Here is a 15,438-nt window from a genome sequence, read left to right as displayed (position 1 = left end):
ATACCAACCTCAGTTGCTTATAAACAATGCAACGTCTATATCTCACAGTTCTGAGGTCTGTGAAATTCAGAATGAAGATTGGCAGGTCAGGTGACTGGAGATGGCTCACTTTCTAATTACAGAAAACAAGTCTTTTGCTGGGTTCCTACATGGAAGACAGGGCAAAGAAGCATCTAGAGCAGTAGTTCTCAACCTTCCTAATGCTGTGACCCTTTAACACAGTTCCTTGTTTTGGGATGACCCCAAACCATAAAATTATTTTTTGCTGCTACTTCATAACTGCAATTTTACTACTATAACAAATCACAATGGAAATAACCTTGGATGTAGAAGTCTGCCAAAGGGGCTGTGACCCTCAGGCTGAGAACCTTTGCTCCAGACTCTATTTTATATGTGTATTAACATCACATATTAAGGGTCTGCCTTCATTTCCAAATTGCCCCCCTCCAGATGATCCATTTCCAAACACTACCATACTGTGGAGTGGATATCAGTACATGGGTTACAGGAGACATAAACATTACACTTAAAGCCTTTCTACATGAAGAGTAAAGACACTCTCATGTCTGGTATGTGATCACACTGCTCCATACTTCTGTACTTTTCTGGGTATTAACATGGGTTAATACAACTAAACCCTGAACATTGCTACTCACCATTTTGCTGTTTAGTATCTTTTTTTCTGTCTTCTCATAGATCTCCCTGAATTTCTTGTGAGATTGGTCCAGTGCTGATCAGTGTTCACATCAAAAGTGTTTATGTCTTCTATTTTTAAAGTATAGAAATGGTATTTAGGGTTTGAAATTTTTTCCTCCAATTTTTCATGTATAATGCTCTCCTCTGGCCTATAGGCATGTGATTGGAAACTCTCAGATAATCTCATGTAGATTCAGAGACTCATGTCTCCTCTTGCTTTTCTTTTTTTTTTTTTTTTTTTTTTTTTGGTTTTTCGAGACAGGGTTTTGCGCCACCGCTGCCCAGCTATCCTCTTGCTTTTCTAATCCTCCTTGATATAAACATGTGAAAGGTCAAACCTATGGTGTCTTACTGTGGTATCTCTTGATATTCTGACATCTGATGCCACATGGCTTTCCTCATTGGTACATGCACACTTCTTACTATCTTTTCTTTTAAGTAAGTGTAGCTGAATGTTTTCCTGTGTCCTGCCTGGCCCTGTGGTCAGGACAAATCTCTCTCACCTGCCTATCCTGCAGCTGTTTGGACCCAAATAAACACACAGAGGCTTATATTATTTACTAACTGCATGGCCATTAGCTCAAGCTTATTACTGACTAGGTCTTACACTTAAATTAACCCATAATTCTTATTTATGTTTAACCACATGGCTTGGTACCTTTTCTCAGTTCTGCCTTCATATCATGCTTCCTTGTGTCTGGCTGGCAACTTCTGACCCAGCCTTCCTTTTCCCAAAATTCTCCTTGTCTGCTTATCCTGCCTATACTTCCTGCCTGGCTACTGGTCAATCAGTATTTTACCTATCAACCAATCAGAACAACACATTCACAGCATACAGAGCAACATCACCCATCAAGTAAGAGCTCTACCTTTCTCTTTCTTCTGGAATACTCACAACACATGCATTGCTCTATAATGTCTATTACCCATGTAGTGTGTTTTCTTCCTAAAGCCCTGGTGTTTCCCACATTCTCTTTCATTCTCCTGTCTTTGCCCCTCTGGGTAATTTTAAATGTCTTTCATTGTTGTTCACTGATGCTTGCTTCTGCTTAATCAAACAATGTTACATGGATACCAAGACATTTGAAACAGACTCTGAATCTAGCAAAGCAAGAGATCCATTTTTCTTTTCACCTATCCATGGAAAAATTAGGGCTTAGGAATTTCCTAATAGAATTGAAAGACAGTCCAGATTTCACAACAAATTTTGCTTAAGCAAAGTGTCATGCTTTTCTAATGTAGCAGCCTTACTGGCTTCTCAGTTCCTAAGAAAAATGATCAGTCTGTGTATTGATGTTCTGTTAGTGACTCTGTCCTATGAAAAAGGAAGACGTGGGGCTACCTATTCTATCCTCTTACTAGTGTTACTTAGGGCTATGAATTTTAACTGGAACTGATTGTCACACCCTAAACAATCTAGTGTATGAATGCATACCAATTAGTGATTTAAAGCTGATGGACTGAAAATACATATATGTCTTATAGTTTTCAGAAATATCAGTAGAGACATGCAAATATACACACATAAATATACTTGTCTTTGCATCATTATATGTCCATGTAAGTAGGGAAGAGCCCATACATTTTCAAATTTAAATAGAAATATTAGATTGCTTAATTTTTTTCCTAGTGATATCTAGTTTTCAAGGTTTTTTGTAATAAATTTCAGTTGCCTTTTTCACTTCAAACTATTATGTGAGAAGAAACTAGATTCCCATAGGCACATTTTGCAGGAAGAAACCTTTCATTACTTTATACCATTCATTCCTGCTTAGTCAAGTAATACCATGGAATGATATTTGTTACTTAGTCTTTTCTCATGCTGATGGAAGCACAGTGCAGAAGAGCTAGAATGAAGCTTTTAAGATAGATTAGAGCTAATGATTTTTGCTATAAGCCATATGGAGAGTTGATAGCTCCAAATCTGAGTGTCAGGCCATATATTTCAGACACATTTTCTTTTCCTCAAAGAAGCAGTTTGAGCACATTTTATAGAGCTTGCTGAGAATAGCTATGAGTAAGAACTGCTGGTGACATTTCATGAGGGAAATGTCACGCCTTTACCAAGGAGATAAGGGGCAGCAGCATGCTGATGTCTTGCAATGCTTTGTGCTAAAAGGGTACATCATCAAGGCATCCAGAGTGCCACTCACTAATAAAGTAAGAAAGAGTGACAGTTCTTATCACATGACAATGCTTGATTCCACTGTTCACACAGAATTGCTAGAATACAAACACAAATGCAGATGAAAAACAACACTGCTAATATGATGGTGATTTTTATTGTTATTTATACATTATACATGGTGGAATTGAGATCATCAAGTTTTGTATTATTTCTAAAGGGATTTTAATTTCTCTATAAATTTAGAGAGGAAATTAAAATATTTTTTGTTTACCTTAATAAGGTCAATAGTCATAAAGATTATGAGTATGCTCACATACTTTAAATTCAGATATATGAGTCTTTAACATCTTTTTAATGAGATGGCTTGCTCAGAGGATTACAGTGTTATTCTACAAGTTACACCAGGGCAATAACATTGTAGCTGATAGAATATTTCCATTAAGGCTCCTATCTTCAATGAAGTGACTTCAGGCACTGCTTGCTGAAAATGACTTAGAAGGAGATAATGCAGCACATTTCAAATGAAATGCATTTCTCTAAACTTACAATAAAATCAAAGAAGCTATGCTTTAATTGAATAAATTGCACATGTACCATGACTTTATATTTTTTCCCAAAGCCTTCTAAAATGTTGGTTCTTACATTTATCCTGTTGAATCCATTCATTTTCCTTTGTATATTTCTTTTTTAAAATTTATTTATTATGTATACAGTGTTCTGCCTGCACATAAGCCTGCATGCCAGAAGAAGACACCAGATCTCATTATAGATAGTTGTGAGCCACCATGTGGTTGCTTGGAATTGAACTCAGGACCTCTGGAAGAGCTGCCAGTGCTCTTAACCTCTGAGCCCTCTCTCTCCAGCCCTTTCTTTGTATATTTCTGAGTATATTATTGCATCAACTGATTCTTCCATCTCCAATATGTTTTCCTCAGTGTGGATTTGGCTATGGACCTTACTCTCCATGCTTTGTATTATTTGATTGACTATCTCATTCCCAGCATTTCTGTTGTGTTCTTTCATAGCATTTGAATTTCCCCACATATTTTTCCCTCTGTGATATTGCTGACTGTTTTGACCCCTTTGTTATCTTTCTTATCTAGGTGTTGAGTTTATTTATTTAGTTCAGTCTACTACTGTGTTGTCACTAATTCTTGTTAAAAGCGGGATTCTAAAAATCTTTCTTTTTTTTCTAATATTTGATGTACTTCATTGTTTTTGGTTTCCAGTATTGCTCAGTTGTGAGTTTTTAATGGTCTCCATTGCCTTGGTTTCTCATAATGTTGTGTTTATCTTTCTTTGCTGTGTTTTGTAGACTGCAACATGTCCTTCAGTTTTGATTTTGCCAAATCTTCATGTTTTATTTTACACAAGTCTTCCTAATGCTAAAGTTTCTGCTCTTATTACTATTTAGAGAGAAAGCTAACTATAGAATATGTATATACATATATGAGTGCAATAATAATTAATTTAAAAAGTCATGAATTTTAAAGAAAGCCAAAGAAGGGAATATGGAAGTGATTGGAGGAAGGTAAGGGGAGGGGCAAATGGTGTAATTATAGTCTCAAAAAGTAAAAAAAAATAACTACTATATCCCCATTCACTGCAATCCCAGGTGAAGGCCAGCAGGCAAGACTCCTGCAGGCAGGCCTCCCATCGGACCCTGTAATCTACAAACCCCACTCCATGCCCCAAACTCACCTACTCTGAGACCTCAGCTGCTCCCTGAAACACACACTGGGCCAACTCCAATTTGACCAAGAATGCCAACTGGACCAAGAGTGGCTCCCTGAGACAAAGATACTACTTGCAAGGATTGGAAAAAGAGATGGGTAGATGTAAATGCAACAATACATTCAACAACACAAAGAGAAATCTGGCACCACCAGAACCTAGCAGTTCTACAACAACAAGACCTGAACATCCCAACAAAGAAGCAACAGAAGAAAACAACTAAAGAAAAGACTTTATGGAGATGATAGAGGCCTTTAAATAGGAAATAAAAAATTCCCTGAAAAAAAACAAGTAATAAACAAACAAAAATTGGAAGAAATTAATAAATATCTTGAAGAAAGCCAAGAAAACAAAGAAAAAACAATAAAACAGGTGAAGGAAACAGCTCATGACTTAAAAATTAAAATAGAGGCAATAAAGAAGACACAAACTAAGGGCATGCTGGAAATGGAAAATCTGAGTAAATGAACAGGAGCTACAGATGTAAGCATAGCCAACAGAATAGAAGAGATGGAAGAGAGAATCTCTAACATTTAGGATACAATAGAGGAAATAGATTCATCAGTCAAAGGCAACATTGAAGGCAAAAAAAAGTCATAATACAAAACATAAAGGAAATCTGGGACACCATGAAAAGACCAAACATAAGAATAATATGAGTAGAAGAAGGAGAAGACTACCAGCTCAAAGGCACAGAACATATATTCAACTAAACTATATGTTCAACTAAACATACTTAATGAAATCATAGAAGAAAACTTCCCCAACATAAATAAGGAAAAGCCTATGAAGATACAAGAAGCTTACAGAACACCAAATAGACTGTCCCCCACCCAAGAAAAGTCTCCTCACCACATAATAATCAAACCACTAAACATACAGAACAAAGAAATAATATTAAAAGCTGCAAAAGAAAAAGGACAAGTAACATATAAAGCCAGACCCACCAGAATAACACCCAAATTCTCAATGGAGACTCTGAAAGCCTGAGGTCCTGGACAGACATTATGCAGACATTAAAAGACTGTGAATGGCAACCCAGACTACTATACCCAGCAAAACCTTCAATCACCATAGATAAACAAGATATTCCATGACAAAACCAGATTTAAACAATACCTATCCCAAAATTCAACCCTACAGAAAAGACTAGAAGGAAAAATCCAACCTAAGCAAGTTAGATGTACCCACAAAAAAACAGGCAATAGATAATCCCATCCCAACAAATCCCAAAGAAGGGAAACACAGACACACACACTACTACCAAAAAAACAGAATTAACAGCCACCAATCATTAATATCCCTTAATATCAATGAGTCAATTCACCTATAAAAAGACACAAGCTAACAGAATGGATACAAAAACAGGATCCATCCTTCTGCTACATACAAGAAACACACCTCAACTTAAAGACAGACAATACCTCAGAGTAAAAGATTGAGAAAAGATTTTCCAGTCAAATGGACTTAAGAAGCAAGCTGGCATAGCTATCCTAACATCTAATAAAACAGACTTCAAGCAAAAACTATTCAAAAGAGATTGAGAAGGACATTACATATTCATCACAGTAAAAATCCAAGATGAAGTCTCGATTCTGAACATTTATGCCCCAAATACAAGGGCATCCACATATGTAAAAGAACATTACTAAAGCTTAAACCACACATCAAACCCCACACACTAATATTGGGAGACTTCAACATTCCACTCTCACCAATGCCAGACAAAAATTTAGTAGAGAAATAAGGGAATTAACAGATGTTATGACTCAAATGGAATTAATAGATATCTACGGAACATTCCACCCAAACACAAAAGAATATATGAGCAAGGAGTATCAAGATCATGATGGGGAAATCTACAGAGACAACTGAACCAAGCTCATAGGAACTCGTGAAAGTTAGACTGACAGCTGTGGAACCTGCATGGGACTGGACTAGCCCTCTGCAAACAGGAGACAGTTGTGTAGCTTGTTCTATTTGAGGGGCCCCTGACATTGGGATCAGGATCTATCCCTGTTGCATGATCTGGCTTTTTGGAGCCCATTACCTATGGTGGGATTCCTTGCTCAGCCTAGATGTAGGGAGGAGGGGCTTGGTTTTGCCTTAACTAAATGTACCAGGCTTTGCTGAATCCCCATGGGAGCCCTTCCCCTTTGGGAGGAGGGTATGGGGGGATGGGTCAGGGAGGAGAGGATGGAGGGGAGCAGGAGGAGGGATGAGTGTGGGATTTGTGGTTGGTATGTAAAATGAATAAAAAAATTTCTTAAAATAAGAAGAAAGTAATAACTACAATAGTTTATTCATTCTTACACACATTTTCAAATTAATTGTTTACTAGGAACTAAATAGTTTGGTGAATGAAATGTATATCTTTTGGTTTAAAAAAAAAGAAATATCCAGGGGTCTCTAAAAGGGTACATAGCAATCAGTAGGAACAATAGGAACAATAGTAATAGTTTTTCTTGAAGTGTGAGAAGACCAAAAAGTAGAAATATATATGGCTCATAACACATAGCTTTAACACATGCTTATCACAGAAAATAATATGAATGTATAAAAGAATAAGATATTGTCAATTTGTCATCAAATTAATAAGGTATAAAATTTGATTTCACTTGACAGAAAGGAAACTGAGAAAAAGAACTCCCGTTAGTGTTTCCAGGAAGGCAGGAAATGATGGCCAGCACTTACTACCAGTTCCATTTCTAGAAAATATTTCTGTTGTGTGGACAAAGACATTATGTATTCCAGTATTGTTAGCCACCTGAAAATAATATTTGCAGAAACAACCTAGATTTTAATTACAATGAGATTTCATAAGTAAATATATCCATACAACGAGACCCTGGGGAGTCCTTATAAAGACTGAGTTTAAATATTTTAAATTGCTCTAGGAAAAAAATTCTGTAATATTTTACCCAGTCAAAATGTGCTGATGTCACAGTCTTACACCCATTATGAATTTGTGTGCTCAAAAAAGCACAGTCTTTACTATGCTCAAGTGAGTATAGATTTAATGGAAAAAAAAATACCGGAAGACATCTACTATTACATTCAGTTTGAGAAACCAGGGGAAAAGAAATGGTGTGCTGTGCATTTTCATGTTGTGTGCAAGCCCTGCTTTTCTTTTCTACATTCCATAGAGACTGTCAGTGTCTGGTGCTGTGTTTGGTGCTGGTTTTCTTTCTCCTGGGTACAGTAGCTCAGACCCTGAGCCTCATATTCAGGCTACAGAAGAGAGTTGCTATGGGTGTGATCCAGCCTGAGCCTCACAGGGAGTACTAGGTTAACTTTTGCTACAAAATAAGATCCTATCACTTTAAACTATAACCAAGTCTCTGTTTCCCAATAGCAAACCCCATGTGTATACAGTCATTTTATAATGAAAATAACTTTAGGACATCCTAGTTTGATTTTAATAATAACTATTATTGCTTTTTAAATGATCGTCTTGGGCTGGAGAGACAGATCAGCATTTAAGAATGCGTGCTATTCTTTCAGAAGACTCAAGTTCAGTTTCCAGCCCCCATATTGGGCAGTTCTCAATTGCCTGCGACTCCAGCTCCGGGGGATCTGACATTATGTGCTAGCCTCCGTGAGCCTGTGCACACATGGTATACCCACATAGGCACAAATAAAAATAAACATTTTAAAAAACTGCCTCAGTACCCAAATAATGAAATTTCAGTATGGTTTTTACACTAAAATTTTCATGTTTAATTTTTATATTTCCCTTTGTCTTTTTTTATTTACCTACATTTGTATCTTATAACAATATTAATATTGTAATTTTGAAAGTATTATTTATAGAGAAAAAACATCCCATATTGCCATGCAGGTAACCTAGAAAGTTATGATCATACTATTAGAATATTTTAATGAATATTGTATATGGATGCAATGTATTTGATAGGGTTATTAATATTCAGAAGTTATTTCATTGTGATTCATTCATACTAGAAGTACTTGGTTACAACAAGGTTCATTTAGGTTCTGAGCCCATGGGTCTGTTTATTGTCATATAACTTCTACAGTTGTTTGGAAGTCACTAACCAGTGTCCTAATACTTAATAGATTGTGATAGTTAATTGACTCTCCTGGACATAGTTTATGTAGCTCATTTTCTAGGAAGGCAGCAAAATGTTTACACAGAGCTTTGAACTCCCAGAGTGAAGTAGTGACGTCATGGAAGCCAGTCAGGTGTCTTTGATTAGTGTTCTTTTTCAGCTTTGCAGGCAGTTTGTGGAGGCTCCAAATCTCATAGCCAGCATGCAAATCAGCTTTCACTTTCTCAGATAATACAGCCATTGAAACTGCAGCAAGCTTTACCCTACCTCTAGGGACCACAGATAATTCTTGGAAAGTTCAGCATGTACGAATGTTCCTGGAGAGCCTCCACAAAACCCAAATCTAGTTCTCTCACTTGAGAATGCAAATATCTTTCTCATTAAGTGACAACATTCTAGACTAATCAGCTTGTAATTTTGTCATAAATCTATGCCTTTCCAAAACTCTCATTTCTACAAGGCACATGTGAGAATCTACTGGGTAGAGCAGATTCCATTATTAGTATCCAAAGGAATGTCAGACGACAGGGTTTTCAAGTAATTTTCTATGAATAATTAACCTATAAACCAGCAACATCAAGTTCTTACTTTAAATATTACTCTTTTCCATTAAAACGTTTTAATTTTTAATGAATCAAATTTAATTTTAAAGTATTTCTGACCTAGAATGATTGTTTGTATGCACAAAATATTTTCAGGTGGGAAGACATACAATGTTATGGAGGCACACCTGTTCCATTCATGTGCTAGAAGTCACTGATGTATTATGAATATATGGTTATTTAATATGTATCAGCAAATAATGGAGATTGAAATAACATTAAGCTCACTAGCATAGCTTCAATGCATAGATTTTATTTTTTTGAATTAGGAAGCCCAGCCATAGACACATGACAAAAATAAAAGAACCACTATGGACCTAGGAATGTAGCTCACTGGAAGAGCCCTTGTGTAGCATGTGTGAGGCCCACAAAATAAAAAAATTAAAAGTCATGATATAGATGACTGAGTCAGTCTTTAACACCCTGATTATTATGGCAGAACTGTGAAAAGTAATAAGTGGTCATTATTGAACTAATTTTGTATATTTATAAGAGAAGGTTTTTGGAAGCCCTGTTCTTTAGTTCCTGGGAGGAAATAATACACACAATGTAATTCATAATTCAGTTCTGGGTGAAGGAGGTGAAGAATGTAAACATTGTGTGATGTGTGTAAGCACTTAGCAGCATAGAGAGATTAGCATTGTCTGACTAACAGGACAAATACCTCCTTTGCTTTATTTATTTAACTTTTAGTGTTAGTAGGTGGCTTCTCACTTATCATACTCAATAATGGCAGAAAACATGTTTATTTAGCAGGATACTTCTTTGGATTATGGCTCATAACTTGAAGTATGATATGGGAACTAAGAAAGTGTGTGAAATACACTTGTACTGTTTTCAGGCTCTCTTTTGAATATGGACCATAATTAGGAGATGGCTGGTGTAACAGGTATGTTACCCAAGAGTCACTTTGTCTTTTAAAAAATTATATCCTTATTTTTGTCAGCTTCATTGTGATGTAGTTGGCAAATCACTGCCTGCATTTATTAAGCATACATTAAGCAAAAACTATCAAAATGAAGCCATGTAACGTTTCTATCACCTTAAATGGTTGTCACTTGTGTGTGGTGTCTGGGAGAACATGCTCAAACTAATTTCAGCACATTTCAACTATGTAAGATGATTTTACTAACTGTACTCACCATGCTGTAGATTAATTATCCAGCAATCATCCATTTTGTCTCACTAAAACTTTGTACACTTGGATCAATACTGCCCATCTTCTGCTCACCTCCCAGGCCCTGGCTACAGTCTTTTGGTTCTCTAATTCTATGATTTCGATGTTGGTTCATCTTTCTGTGTCTGACTTATTTCACTTAGCATAGTGTCCTCCATATTCAATCGAACTGCCACAAATGGCAGGATTCCTTGTTTAAGCTATATCAGTCTTTTATTTGAAGAAAGTAAACATGGCACTTGAAGTGAATAGCATGCAAGGTTAGTTGCCAGTTTGAAGATTTCTTTTTACATCTTTATGTGGCATGATAATTTATTGAGAAACGAATTCTGATATTTCTAAGAATTATCACCCTCATCTACTCATAGAATATGTAATTCACACTCCTCTCTCTTGACAGAAATTAAAGGCAGGGATCTTTCAGACTTGCTTTATTGAATTTCTCTGCTCCTGGGATTAGATAATGTAATTTGCACAGACTAGGGTTTGGGAGGGGTCAGTAGGACCTTCAAAGTCAGAAATACTGCCTCACCTTGAAGTTCCTGGAACTTACTCTTTGTGGCCTCGAGTGTAGGAAGGTTTTACTGAACAAGATATGTTTTTGCCTCAACTGTTATTGTTCCGTCACATTTAGGTAACAAAAGACACAGATGCTGCGCATAATTACTACCAATGCCTGTGTCATAGTAGCTACCATGCTACACATTACTTAGAGGCAGATATTTTGTTTTGTCTCCATGAGATCTCCTAAAACTTAACATGGAATCACTCCAGGTTCAAGGTATTGAAGGTGCAAAATGATGAAGACTGAAAGCATAGGTGAGGTTGTCTGGTGGTATACCAAGGAGGAGGCAGACACACCACCATTCAGCGAAATGGTGACAAACAGAATTCACTTGGACAGACCAGTATGGTCTTTTCTAATATCAATCTGGTACTTTTATATTTTATGTTCTATTTTCAAATACATTATAAGCCCAGAGATGATCAGTGGAGAAAATTATCTAAAGGAATCTCTGACAGTATATTTCAGCAAGATATCAGCATATTGGTTAAATCAGGTTGGAGAGATTGCTCAGGTCTTAAAGAATGAGGCTTACAACCAAAATGTCATGAACACTGGAGAAATGTAGAGAACTGGAATTGAGTTTCTGTTCACGAGTAAGTTTACTGCTAGTTCAAGGAAAAAGGAAAAAGGATCATCGAGTTAAATCTGGATTGATAACAAAAATAAAGACAGAGAAGGTGTTTTTTTTTTTTTTGTGTGTGTGTGTGTGTATGTGTGTTTATTTAGCAATTTAGATTTGCGAGAGTAAGTTTGTAGTTTTTTTAATAGTTGGGTTAGGAAAACATGACCTCACCACAGCCAACTGGGATCTCACAGACTAACACCAAAAGTCTGAGTCCCTCACCCCTGTGGTGCTGGCTGCCTGGGTTTTAGAGGATATAGCTTAAAAGGATGTAGCTTTTTAAGGCTCATCACTGTTGTCATGCCAGCAGAGAAAGGAAAGTGGGCCAAGGATAGGCAAGTTAACACTGCCCGATGAAACTCATGTACAAGGCTTCCCTCAAATTCAGAATGAAGAAGTGTGACCCTACCATAAGCTATCGTAAACAGCACAAGCAACCATCACAGTATCCATTTCTAGTTACACAACCTAGAGTTTTTCAAGTTCTCTCAAGGAATGGCTCAAATTGGAGCTAATGTAGAAAGAGTGCTCACCTTTCCGTTCAATTTAGGGCCTTCTAATGAGCACACTGGTTTCTATGTACTCCATTTCACAGCGGTTCTATTTCTCTTGCCTGCTAGCAGTCAGGGCAATGATTGTTTTCAGTTTCCCAAAGATACTCTACCACTGGGAGACATTTCATCAAGTTTAAATTTGTGTGACAGAGGGTCTAGAGAGATGGCTCAGTGGTTAGGAGCACTGGCTGCTGTTCCAGAGGTCTTGAGTTCAATTCCAAGGAACCACATGGTGGTTCACAACCATCTATAGTGGGATCTGATGCCCTCTTCCAGAATAAGGTCAATAGAGCATTCATATACATAAAATAAATAATGAGTCTTTTGAAAAAAATGTGTGACAGAGCAATCTGACTATACATTTTACTCCATTCATGATTTCTTCAAAATTCATGATTGATATTCTTGTAGATGTTGATTTTAAGGAAGTTCTTTATAGGAATTTTGGTGATTTATGCTTTATTTTGTATTCTGCTTTTATTAGAAACAGACCAGTGGCTTCCAGTGTTTGAACTGGAATTTGGATCACTGACAGTAAAATAATAAGCATCAATCACAAAACCAGAATATATTCTTGTTATTTTCATTATCTGAATGTGGATAAAGTCTGTAAATTGAAAAGTAGTTCTCATAGTACATTACAGAATAGACATCTTGTTTAAAACTGGAGCATCAACAGAGTGTAGTCTTTAAGTATGCACATTCAGAAGCTGGCCTGGCTAGTTTTGCATTCCACAATTTCCACCAAGTGGTTCTAGGGACTTACATAAATTCTCTATGATTGATTCAGTTTGGTCATCTTAGGAAAAGAGTAATAATGGCTTATATGGATGAATTTGGGGTTTATATTCATAGAAACATTAAAAGAATATTTGATACATAGTAAGCTCTATGAAAACTTTTGTCATTGTGTCTGTTGTTGCTGTTACTTCAGCTAGGGAAGAACTCATTGACTTTGTATCTATTAAAATGGTTTCAATAAAGCAATAAGGTAATTGTATTGATACATGGTGATCCCAGAATTATAATATAATGCAACATGTCATATATACTGGTCCTCCTGAATGTATGTATTTATGTATGTAAACTATTGAAAGAAAAAAGTTATAGTCAATTGTATAGTTCTCCACTGATATAGTGCATGTACTAATGTAGTTTAGTACAAACCAGAGCTATTAATGCAATGTCCATGGTACTTCAGCATTGTTAATGACAGATAGGAACTGCAACATCCCTCTGCTGAAAGCAAGCTCTACAGGAGCCAAAGTTAGGTGAGTTGGGACTGCAGGTGAGAACATATATGTTTTATTCTCAGCAGCATGACAAATGAACTATATGCATGCTAAGGTCATCTGTCTATGACAGTGGTGTCTATAAGACATTGTGTTAGGAACTGGAGTAGAATCACTGCTCCCTTAAATACAAATAATATCCTTATAAAGTAGTATCTGTGAAAGTGAGTTCTTAAAATATTTTATTCAAATGCTCTCTCAGTCTTGCTTCTGGTTTCCTACTTTACATTTCTAATATCAACTAATCAAATATCTTTTTGCTTGTTATAGTTTCAGTTGCCAAAAGTTTTAAAATTTAATCTTCATGGTATAAAGCTGATTTTTTCTTCCATTTTAGGCCCTTAAGATATGGAATGAAACCATGTCTGCTGATCTGTCTAGAGTGTTCACACAGTATGTCAGGCAAGGATGGAAGCCGTTTTTGTTTGAGTTCCTATGTTGTTGGTGCATCTAAGAGAGTTGAAATATATTGACAGGATCTTCAGCCTCTAAAAAGCTTCCCTTGCTAAGCAATTTCTTCACATCACCTTTGTTCATCTTCATATCATGGATAGATGGATTTTAAACTACGTGGTGGTGTAATCAATTCATCCACAAGGGAGGATTTGTGGTAGCTGCCATGTAGAAAGGAGAATACAGTGTTTGTAGATTTTAGAAAACAATGATATTAAAGCTATATCCCCTTCCTGTATCAGACACAGTTAAAAATGAATTAAATTAATGATTAGAATTATGTGAAAAATTAGATGGAAACACATGAGAGCTTATGTGAGAGAAGTTAAAGGATACTTGTCAAAAATGTCATAAACAAAAGGTTTTATGACAAAGAGCCATTGTGATCTTACAAGAAGTCTATGAGAAGGAGACAGATCATGAGCACACAAGGCAAGAAAAACCACAAAAAGTTGAGAAGCAATGTGGTTGATGTTGACTGGAACTTAATATGAGACGGAGAGGGCAACGGGGAGTAGGCTGAAAAAATTGGTGATGTTGTCTACGTCAGAGGATGGCCACCATGGCATGAAGCCTGTAATACAGCAATGCCTGTCCATTTACATATGGTCTATGGCAGAGTTGAACCAGAGCTGTGTAACTGTATTGGAGAGTTTGAGGTCACCATATCTGAAGTGTTTATTCTATAGCGCCTCACAGAAAATAATTGCTAAGCATCAGACTAAATTAGTCTGGAGTTTTGATTTTGTACATTTTAAAAAGCCACTGAGTAGCTTTGGTTTCATGTGTACAATACACTATGAAACATCAAATGTAGATAAGTAGAAGCAAGGGAAGAAGAAGAGATTGTCCACAACATACACTATATAAGTTCACATACTGTATAAATTTATTCTGGGACTCAATGAAAGAAAAGCATCATGGATGAAAAGGAAGTGATAAACTCAAGAGACTCATTGAAAGTTGATGACTAATTGAAATATGACATAAGAATCATCTCTGGTAATGAGTGGATTTTAGAATTGGGGAATAAATATGTCTAAATTTATTAAGATGGAGGATTCATAAATAATGGATTAGAAAGAACTCTAACATTGACTTCCTTTTGTAATCCAATGAATTTAAGGGGATTATGGCAAAGTATGTGACAAAGATACCCTCAGACATATGTGTAGGGCTGTGGCCAAAGAACAACTAGCACCAGGTTGAAATAATGTGGTGGGAAGAATTTTACACATAGAAGAAAGTGCAAGGGGGTGTAATGTTTGGCATTTCTAGAATGGAGACCTTTATGAACAAAAGTTCTCAACTGTGCTAACTGCAGAAGGAAAGATGTAAAGGGGGACAGAAGTGCATTTCAAATAAAACAGCAAGAGAGTACTTGGGTAGCAATCAAATCAGGATTGACTAAGGAGTGAGATGCAGCTGGAGAAGGGGCAAGGCCCAAACCCACTGCATTTAAAATGTTTTCCCAGAGAGAGAAAAGACATCAAAATGGGTCTGGGAAAAAAATATTTGGCCAAGGTTTTAGCTGGGCACCCA

This window comes from Peromyscus maniculatus, chromosome 6, assembly GCF_049852395.1.
Source record: "Peromyscus maniculatus bairdii isolate BWxNUB_F1_BW_parent chromosome 6, HU_Pman_BW_mat_3.1, whole genome shotgun sequence".
NCBI lineage: Eukaryota > Metazoa > Chordata > Mammalia > Rodentia > Cricetidae > Peromyscus > Peromyscus maniculatus.
The sequence above is the reverse complement of the archived record's forward strand: the minus strand, read 5'-3'. Positions refer to the sequence as shown.